At 42.6% G+C, this 10,806-nt stretch overlaps 1 protein-coding gene across 2 annotated transcripts in view; it reads left to right on the top strand.

Moving 5' to 3' along the window:
• The first annotated feature begins 634 nt into the window (after nt 1–634).
• Nucleotides 635–10,806, top strand: part of IQANK1 (IQ motif and ankyrin repeat containing 1) — a 572,485-nt gene continuing 562,313 nt past the window's right edge. For both annotated transcript variants that reach the window (XM_086966345.1, XM_086966344.1), the window contains exon 1: nt 635–763. The gene's annotated coding sequence lies outside the window, so the exon portion shown is untranslated. The remainder of the gene's footprint in view (nt 764–10,806) is intronic.

Raw genomic sequence — 10,806 nt, 5'->3', positions numbered from 1 at the left:
GGACTGTTACTTTGGTCAGAGCTTATATAGGGCTCTACTCAATGGTTGGTCATGTGTCATAAGCGTGTTCATGAGTAATGTAGAGTTTATAAAACTTTTCTTTCATTGGCTGCTGTGAATAAACAGTAAAGAAAGGAGAGGCATAATTAGAGCCTTTGGAACTGACATAGAATTTTATCGCAAATGTTTCTAAGAGTAACACCACCGAAACTATGCCATTAAATTTGAAAAACGTCAACAACAAAAAGTAATATTATATTTCGCTGAAAAAGAGTTACATATATATTAACAGAATTCGGGTATGAACACGGCGCGTTTTATTATTGGTAACATTATGAGATTCATATTTTTTTGTCAATATATATCGAAAATAATTGACTGATTTAAGTTTCCTATGGTGACTGCGAAGTTACTTGTAGGAAGCATTACAGTTCCAAGATGGCCACCAGCTTCTTGAAAGCCGATTATGTCAGTTAGTACCAATTGGACGCGTTTTCTTTCAGACATGGCTTCCGCTTGTACAATAGAGCAGCCCACTTTGTCCTTCGTTTGTTTCTATTGTTGCCACTCGCTTGCAGGAACTGACTCGTCTGCGCGCGGTTCCTGGACTGGGTGGACACCGAGTACTCGTGTTGCTTCCGGTTTGCAGTACTTCCGCCCTGCTGAGTTGCTAGGAGACGGCTGGTGCTGGTGGCCCGCGAGACAAGTAACTTAAGCATTTTGCCAACAGGCAGGGAAGAAAGGAGAGGCCAGGGTCTGGCAGGTGAGGACCCAGCAGTGTTGGGAGGGAGAGGCGGAAAGAACGATGCAAGCCATCCTGATGAAGGGGCCAAAAATCAGCTTAATTTGGAAACGACCCACGAGCCTCTGTTTGAATTAAGCCAAAATGTCACCTCGTGAATGGAAGCATAGACGTGCATGTACTCCCTATGTAGAGTACCTGTTTGCTCCGAGAAGTTCTGGTACTTTCTCATTAAATATATTGACTCAGTGCTGAGAAGTGCAGGGACTCTCCCTTTCAAATTAAAAAGTGCAGATAGTCAGTACCGGACACTACCTGCCCATTGAAAACATTAATTAAGGTCCATTTGAAGAGTGAACTCTTCTAGGACTGCCTCCTTGGAACACGTTCCTTCCTGAAATTCGCTCTCTGCGTCCTTCATAGAACACTTCTTTACAAGAAATGTTCACTTTGGACTGTCACTGTAAGAAGCGACATTTCTCAAGGATCAGCCGTTGTGTTGAAAAATGTTTCGTCGGAAAATGCCAATGTAGGGGAAAAAATACAAGTCGCGTAAAATGTCTATTCAATAAGTTAACTAAAGGCAGTGAGACTCAAACGCCCGGGAGACGCTTGTGTGCATCCTCACCTTGAAATGCAGCTCCCCGGTCAACAGCAACACTGGGCTACTGTGTACTTGACTGAGCACTAATATTCAGAAAACGTTTAAATAAAGTGGCAAACACTTATCAATAGTTTAACTGAAGTTAAAAAAATGAAGTAACTAAGGTGTCCTGCACCACTTTACTTTAGGAACACCTTCATTGTTAAAGACCTCTTGCTACAAACGTGTACAAATATGACAAATACCCAAAATGTATTTCATTAACCCAGCAGACGTTTCACTTTAGTACATCAGATTATATCAGTGCATTGAAAAGTATTTTTTTAAAGTGATAATTTTCGAGCATGAGTTTATATACATCATGCTTTCTTCCAAGCTGACAACAATGTCAGTTGTGAACAAAGAGGCAAGTCAGTACTTTCGCTTACCCTTTGGGTGGTCTGAGTTTCTGTTCTACATGGACAACATTTCATTTTATTAAATCAAAGTCAAGAAGAGTTTGTACAGGGCACATCCTGAAGTCTTGTATTTTGATGCCCTCTTATATGTGATAATTAAAAGGAGGCAAAATGAAATAAAACAATTGCCTAGAGTCGCACAATTTGGTCATGTGGGGATGCCAAGATGTATCCTACTTTTGTGCTATCATGTTGTACTATTCAGACACTAGATATACATGCTTCTCTTTTCCTACATCCACCTTTTACACTTTTCTCTCCCCTGCACCCCTCCGACTGCCACCCTGCTGACATCAGGGCAGCTCTTGGTCACACCACAGAGAAGAGGTTTTGGCCCTTGGGTAAATATTTACAACTACCCATTCTTTAACGCATTTGTCCTAAAAAATATCAGTTTTGAGAGATGCTGCTTCTCAAAACAAATCTTTGATAAATAACATCATAATTAATCTGTAGATGATGCTTAAGAAAATATTAATGTAAGGTGTGTCTAAGAAAGCTTCCGTTTACAAAATGCCTCATCAAAAAACCTTATCTGAAAAAGTTATTATCCCTACGTCTTCGTCCCAGTCGTTTACTTGTGAGCTGATCCCACCTCATTCACAGGACTGAAACCAGGAAGTAGTAGTGGAAATGACATTAGGAGTAGTATATTTTATATCCAGGCCCACCACTCTTCCTAAACTACCAAGCCGCCTGACTCTAGACCACCTGCAGCCCGTGCAGGTAAGGGCGGTGGGGCTTAGTGAGATGGGTAAATTTCGACAGACGAAAACAGAAAATGAATTATTTAATTTCCCCTCATGATCGTCTGTCGAGTCACCCCCCCCCCTTCCCAACCAGGCCCCACCTCTCTTACCTGCAAGGGCCACAGCTGTCCCAGACGCTCAAGGGAGGTATAGTGGGTAGTATAGTCTGTGATGAGGATACCACGACTAAGGATTCTTTTTTTTTAAACAAACTTTATTGGGTTTTTTATTTAGTAATACAACAAATAATTTCTTCACTGTTATACATGTTATATAATGAACATTTGCGTATTACGCCGCTCTCTATGGTACAGTGTCATTCCAGCCGCATAGTCTAGTACAAAAAAACTTCAATATTATACACAGTATTGCGGTCCAACACCTCTATTACGTAACTGATAACAGTGCAATTGCAACCAGATTAACTCCCCTCCCCCCTATATACTACCCTCCCCGTGGGCCCCAAGTACAAGAATTCTGGACTTGTGTTCGCGTCTCTTCTATCAACTTAAGTGGGGTTTACCCATACCGCATGAAGAGATTCCCACTTCCTCGTGTTAAGTACTAATGAAGTGCGGTGTGCGTTCACTCATTGCGATTGTGGAACATCCAATACACCCTCTGAGTTACTACCTTTTGAAGGCCTCCAATATGACGTCCTACTCCAACGATATTGGGTTTTTCCAGAGCCCCCTGGATTCCTCCCTGCGCAGGAATGCACTTTCCACTCCCGGTCATCTAACCATTTCGTTATGCCACGTATGTAATGAAGGAGCCATGGTCAATTTCCAACACATGGTGATGGATCTTTTGCTAGCAACAACGCCAAATCCACTTTTTTTTATAGTGAAAGAGAAAAAGTAAGAAACAAGGAAATTATAAATTGTATTCAGTCATCACTGATTCCGAAACTTTGTGACCAATATTTCATATATTTATTTTTAATCAAGTAGGTCACATATTTTTTTTATAAAGCCACATTTTGCCAACTTGTACACAATAATTTTACTTATCAGCAGTCCCAGCTAACACATTGTTATCCTTTGGTTTATATGTCACTGTCATTGTATCCAACACTCTACAAATTTTTATTTGGTGTTTGAAAGGTATTTTTTGTATAAAACATGAAATAGGTCTAAGAAAAAAAGGTAGTTGCAGTGAGGTTCACTAAGTCCCTAAATTCTTTCCTGTTAATCCCCAGGATGTCACATTTCGTTATGTCGGTAGTGTCAAGGAATGTTGGACTAGTCATTTAAAAAAAAAAGGGACAACTTTTTACTGCCCCATTGACATAATTTGTACTTAAATAAAATGTTGTGGTGGAGGTATCTGGGGTTGTTGATTTTGGTTCGCTGAAAAGTATAGTAAGGGAGTAGGTAGAGAAATAATTCTGTGAGTAAATTAGGTACTGTAATAATAGCGTCCGATATTATTCTTGCAGGCTTAACGGGGAACGCATAGAGATGTGGGCTGACTGGAGTTTGGCCTTTAGATAAAAAAAACACTGGAAAGCTTTGGGAATAAATAACACAGCTAGAAAAGTAGCTTCTGAATTGGGTTGGATAGTAGCATTGAGCAATTCTTGATACTTGATGAAGGAGGGGAAACAGAGCATGTTAGAAGAATGTCAGAATGTAATCAGTGCTAAGATTGGCAGGGATTGATCACAAGATTGTTCTTAAGGACAACACTTGTTCTAAAATTAAGAAAGCAAGGAGTGCTTCCATATCAATTAGAGGCATGGTCTGTGAGCACACTAGAGAAGTTAGAGGCAGATGTCATGGACCCTAGAGAATAATCTGGCAGGATCATCTGGTTATTGCATGGCAGACCAATGACAAAATCTGTCTCTGTGTAGACCTTCACTATTTGATTACAAATATTTTTATCAACAGGTTGTCTTGAGAAAGATCTAAGAGATCTTAGTGTTAGTCAAGGGTATTAATTGGTTTTAAACTATTAACCACTCAGCAGCATATCATCAAACAGCCCTTCCCAAGTAAAGCCAAAGATGCACTGTGTTTAATATCCCAGACTGGTGTTTAAAATGTTTTGGGGTTAAAATGTGCAATGGTTTTTCATAGACTAATGTTCAGTGTTCTTGGCAAGCAGAAAGGTATCTTGTTTTCTTGAGGCAGTATACTCATTATGAAGAAAGATAAATTAGCACTATTCTAAAATAGAGGAAGTTCTAGGAATTTTAAACAAAATGGTATGACTGTTTAGAATACAAAGTGCAACTTTTCCCAGTGAAGTGTTACTTTGTCTAGGAAATTAGATTAGTGGAGAGGGGATCAACCAAACACAAACTTGATTGAATCAGTAAAGATGGCACTTACACCTCAAAGGAATGACAGTGTTCAATCTTACTTTGGTTTGGCCGAATTCTATGCCAAAATTGAACATAGATTTCAGAGTAAGACACTCATATCAGACAATTCCTCAAGGGAACATACAAACATGTATGGTCCGATTGGGAGACCACACAAATTAACTAAAATTGTCACAGATGATGCAAGCAGTGGAAATGTGTGTGTGTTTTATCAGAAAGAGATGTTCATCATAAGGAACCCTTGATCACCTTTGCCTCTTGAGCCCTGTCACATATAGAATAAAGACATTCAGTTATTGAATGTGAAGCCCGAGCTTGTGTGTGGGCTCTTGAGTACTTCAGAGTGTTCGTTTAGGGAAAATAGTTCATTGTGAGCTGCTGTCAAAAACCTTTGACAAAGATTTTGACTACTGAAGACTTGTTGAACACGTCAGATCGAATGACATGGCTGTCTGTTAGTTTGGAAGACTTTGTGTATAAGGTTGAGTATATGCCCGAGGAAAAAAATGTGGCAGGTTTTCTGTTTGAAATGTTCATGCCCTATGCTGGAAAATACTGAAGAGTGGATTCATGATGTCCTTGTGGACACATGTTGTAGTAGGCTGTGCACAGTCCAGAAGGATGAAAGGGATGAGCAGTGTGTGAAAAAAAGAGTGTTAGCAAAACATCAAGTGTTACCCGATTCAAGAGTGGCCAAGTAAAAGTAATGTTTTGAAGTGTGAGACAATTTTTGGAGCTAAATGGTTATTAGGAGGTGATATTACCTTCTGAATCTTTGAAAGGTATGATCATCACCCGGTGGCATGAGGGGCATTATGGTCCTGTTAAAATAAAAAGAGGTGTAGAAAGTATATGTTGGTGGGCGGGCATCACTATGGATATAGAATTGTCTGGGAACTTCTCCAGCAGTACCACTTTAGATTAAAGCGTTGAAAAGGTGTAAAGAGGAGCTTCCCAAGGCTCCATGGGAAAGTGTTGCCGTGGACATTATAGGTATAGGGCCTGTTAGTGAGCAGCACAAACACATAATTGTTCTGTTACATGTATCCTCTAAGTGGCCGTGTATATGTGTGATAGATACATCAGACACAGAGATTGTGTTGCTGTTTTTTATTGATATTTTCCAAAATGATGGTGTACCACCTTTTCTGCTGGGTGGCAACAGCATACAGTTTTCGCCAGTCAAAGCCCAAAAATAAATTTTGGATGCAGGAATTGGGCATACCCCAAATCTTTTTCTCATTGTATGATTTCAGTAGTGACACCATTGTTATGTTATGTTAAAATCCTTTCTAAAGCGCACTTACACCAAACGGTTTCATGGCGCTATGAGCGGGGGAGAAACAGAAAGTCAACAGTGAAGGTTAATGGGCAGATAATACGTTACTCATAGGCCTGGCAGAACAATAAAGTTTTCAGGCGGGATCTCAAGTGGGTGTAGGGAGTGATTGATCTAAGTTCCAAAGGAAGTGAGTTCCAGGAGGAGGGGGCAAGAAAAGAAAATCTGAGGCCACCGTGTTTCTTACGGATAAAAGTAGGGGTTGTGAGTAGAGCCAGGTGAGAGGAACGAAGATTATGAGAAGGAAGATAGCGATGAAGCAGGGAAGAAATAAAGGCTGGACCGAGGCCGGCCAGTGCTTTAAAAATGATACAGCCTGGTTTAAATTCACAGCGTTTGGCCACAGGGAGCCAGTGAAGGCTTTAAAGTAAGGGGCGGACATGATGGTGTCTTGGTTGATGAAAAATTAGTCTAGCAGCCTGGTTTTGTACCAGCTGCAGACGGCGAAGCTGGTAAGCGGGGATGCCAACATAGAGAGAGTTGGCATAATCGATACGGGAGATGACTAGAGCCCGAAGGGCCAGAGTTAAAGCCTCCGTAGTTAAAAATCTGGAGATCTTACGAATTCTGCGGAGGTGGAAGAAGCAGGAGGATAACACTGCGCTAATCTGGGACTTCATGGAAAGATCTTTACAAATTATGACCCCCTTGGCTTTTTGCCGAATCAGCCGGACAGGGAGGGGCACCAAGGCGGGGGGACCAAAAGTTAGAATTCCATGGGTTGGAAGTACCTCCGGTCTAGATCAACTCAGTCTTATCAGGGTTGAGTTTTAGATGATTGGCCTCCATCCAATTACTAATGAGGCACATAGTGGACTGGAAATTATGGATTGAGTGGTCTGAGGAATCGATGTCGAAAACCAGCTGAATGTCATCTGCATAGTTAAAAGCAGTGACATTGCTTCCACGTAGGGACCGAATGAGGGGAGTCAGATACAAGTTAAAAATAAGGGGGGAAAGGGAGGATCCCTGGGGGACACCACAAGTCAGCTTAACTTTTTCTGCAGAAAAGTTGGAGAGGCGGACGGCCTGGTGTCGGTTGCTGAGGAAAGAGGAAATCCACCTAAGGGACGGCCCCTGGATGCCGGCGTCGCAGACAGTTGATGAGGATGTTATGGACGGCCGTGTCGAAGGCGGCCAACGAATCCAGGAGCACTAAGGCCTGGCTGGTCTTAAGATCTGCTCCCCTCCTGAGTTCATCCATAACTGAGAGGATGACTAACTCAGTAGAATGAGCTGGCCTAAAGCCAGCTTATTGTGGGTCAAGGAACTGAGAGCCTTCAATGAATTAACTAAAGAAGTTAGTGACATGGGCCTCGAGCACCTTACGGAGTTAAGAGAGCAACGAGATGGGACGAAAGTTGCTCATTAAGGAAGGGTCAGCTTTAGGTTTCTTCAAAATGGGAACAAATTCAGCTATCTTAAAGGAATCCGGGACCAAGCATAGTCTGAGAGAGTTATTGAGGAGTGCCAGAGGGGCTTTGGGGCAAATGGTGAAAGCTTCTTGTAAAATGTGAGGAGGACAACAATCTGTGGGGGAGCCAGAGCCTACCTTTTTAGGTCTCGGCTAAACGCGCGGAAGCGCGTCTCGCCGAGATCTTTTGTTAGCGAGTGTGCTTCCCAGGAGACAGTTTCGGCTGCGCGCATCCTTGGAGCCGATTTCAAACGGGAACGCGCGCTGTGGCCAGGCGCTGTCTCCTGGGAAGCATACACGCATGCGCATACACACACACAAGCGCCCACGCACATACATACAGAGACACCCACCCCCCTCCGCAGACATACACAAACGCGCGCGCGTGTGCACACACACACACACACACACACACACACACACCAGTGCACCCCCCCTCTCCCCTGCCGTCGCACACATGCATACACACACGAGAGAACCGAGCCCCCCCCCCCCAGCCATTTGTAAGTTACCAGCTCAATGTTGAGGGACTCCGCTCTCCTTCTGGCGTCGCGAGACGCTTTCACTCCGCCTTCTCTTCCGGTTACGTACGCAGCCCCGCCCCCGTCACAGGCGACTTTGCCTGACTTCCCGTGTGCGTAGCTTCTTTGAATTAATAACTAGCAAAATAACTGCCTGTGTTCAGAAACCAAATATGTTAACACTTTCACAAAGAAAGGAACTGTACTTTGACCCCCCCAAATCAATTATAAATAATCTAACGAAAATTCTTCAAGTTGGACATGAAGACCCACTTCAATTATTCCTTTTTTTTTTTTAAACTACAAAGCTGGTAAAGGTGCTTACCAACAGTACTCTTTAAATGTTTACTCTTCTTCTGCAAGGATACAAAAGCCTCCCTGTGCTAGAGTAAGCTGGGTAGCTATTCCTTCTTCAATGTGATATTTTCATTGACGTTCACGAAAAGTGGAACGCAACAAGTGTACCTCTTAACTTTGAAGACCAGTAAAACAGAATCGGAAAAGAGTATATAACCGATTTAAGTCACAAAACTGCACAGGGAAGGCTTACCTAACCCTCTTAAGCAATCTGCTACTACATCAAAACAGTAATGTTTCGAAAATCAGTGGCTCGATTTCTAAGATGCTACCCAGCAAATGTGAAGAGTGAACCCTTTTCCACGAGTAAAGAAAGTTTCCCTCTCGAGGAGTTACATTTTTCATCCAGTACTGGTTTGCTGGATTTTTAATAAGTGCAGATAAAGCCAAATAATTGCTTTACTACGTCAACTGCTCATAGCACTTAGCCTTCTAAAGTACAGTGACCCTTCTGCTGCAGAGGTCCGACTCGGGTGAGAGGGAGATAAGGAACAGTTCTTAGGTGGAAAACTATGAATTGCTTTTTAAAACAAAGCTGCACCTAATATCTACTGGATTGTAAACGCATTATGAAATATGCTGGTGTTCACACATTTGTTCGAAATGTGAGTTCATTAGCTTGCGTTGAAAAGATAATGTTTATCTGACAAGGCAGACCAGAATTAAAAATCAATACAAAATCCTTTCTGCATTTATTTTTAAATACCGAAAATGGTTCTTCTTTTGAATGCTTCTAAATGTGGTAAATCATGGCTATCCGGTGATTCACTATACAGGCTGACCGATCGGAAAGTTAAAGGAGAAAGTTTCCTAATGAACTTTAAATAGGTTCAGGTGTGACTCTACTTAAGCTGTTCTATAATGCTCATGTTTCTTTGATGAGCGTGTTGTATTGTATACGACTTCATATAGTGCTAAAAACTGTTAGGCATTGACAAATAAAGGTACATTTATTGGCTAAATAAATGTGGACACAAAAAAAAATGCCATTTGCAATGCCAATAGCTCTAACTTAACAAAAGCCGAGACCATTGCAGTGCAGAGTAGTGAGTGCAGAGTAGTGAGTGTGCAGAGTAGTGAGTGTGCAGAGTAGTGAGTGTGCAGAGTAGTGAGTGTGCAGAGTAGTGAGTGTGCAGAGTAGTGAGTGTGCAGAGTAGTGAGTGTGCAGAGTAGTGAGTGTGCAGAGTAGTGAGTGTGCAGAGTAGTGAGTGTGCAGAGTAGTGAGTGTGCAGAGTAGTGAGTGTGCAGAGTAGTGAGTGTGCAGAGTAGTGAGTGTGCAGAGTAGTGAGTGTGCAGAGTAGTGAGTGTGCAGAGTAGTGAGTGTGCAGAGTAGTGAGTGTGCAGAGTAGTGAGTGTGCAGAGTAGTGAGTGTGCAGAGTAGTGAGTGTGCAGAGTAGTGAGTGTGCAGAGTAGTGAGTGTGCAGAGTAGTGAGTGTGCAGAGTAGTGAGTGTGCAGAGTAGTGAGTGTGCAGAGTAGTGAGTGTGCAGAGTAGTGAGTGTGCAGAGTAGTGAGTGTGCAGAGTAGTGAGTGTGCAGAGTAGTGAGTGTGCAGAGTAGTGAGTGTGCAGAGTAGTGAGTGTGCAGAGTAGTGAGTGTGCAGAGTAGTGAGTGTGCAGAGTAGTGAGTGTGCAGAGTAGTGAGTGTGCAGAGTAGTGAGTGTGCAGAGTAGTGAGTGTGCAGAGTAGTGAGTGTGCAGAGTAGTGAGTGTGCAGAGTAGTGAGTGTGCAGAGTAGTGAGTGTGCAGAGTAGTGAGTGTGCAGAGTAGTGAGTGTGCAGAGTAGTGAGTCCAGAGTAGTGAGTCCAGAGTAGTGAGTCCAGAGTAGTGAGTCCAGAGTAGTGAGTCCAGAGTAGTGAGTGCAGAGTAGTGAGTGCAGAGTAGTGAGTGCAGAGTAGTGAGTGCAGAATGCAGAGTAGTGAGTGCAGAGTGAGTGTGCAGAGCAGTGAGTGCAGGTGCAGAGTGGTGTGTGCTGTTGAGTGCAGAGTGCTGTTATTTATGATTTAAGGAAAAAAAAGAAATGTCATGAGCAATGCCAATAGCTCTACTTTTAATGATGCCGAGACCATTGCATTGTAAATGCTTGTTTAGAAGAGCGAAGAACTCTCCCTCGGATATCAGGGGTATCTGGTCCACTATATAGGAGTTTCTAGTGGTAGGTATGGGAAAAAATGGTGGTGTGGAAGAAGAGATGCTACCTTTAATCTTAGCAATCTTATCCATAAAGAAAGAGTTGAGGGAGTCACAAAGAGTTTGAGAGGGGAGGGGCTTGATGGTCACTCTATCGGGGTGTGA

Source organism: Lissotriton vulgaris, chromosome 4_1, assembly GCF_964263255.1.
Source record: "Lissotriton vulgaris chromosome 4_1, aLisVul1.2, whole genome shotgun sequence".
In the NCBI taxonomy this organism is placed as follows: Eukaryota; Metazoa; Chordata; class Amphibia; order Caudata; family Salamandridae; genus Lissotriton; species Lissotriton vulgaris.
This window is presented reverse-complemented; position numbering and strand designations above follow the sequence as displayed.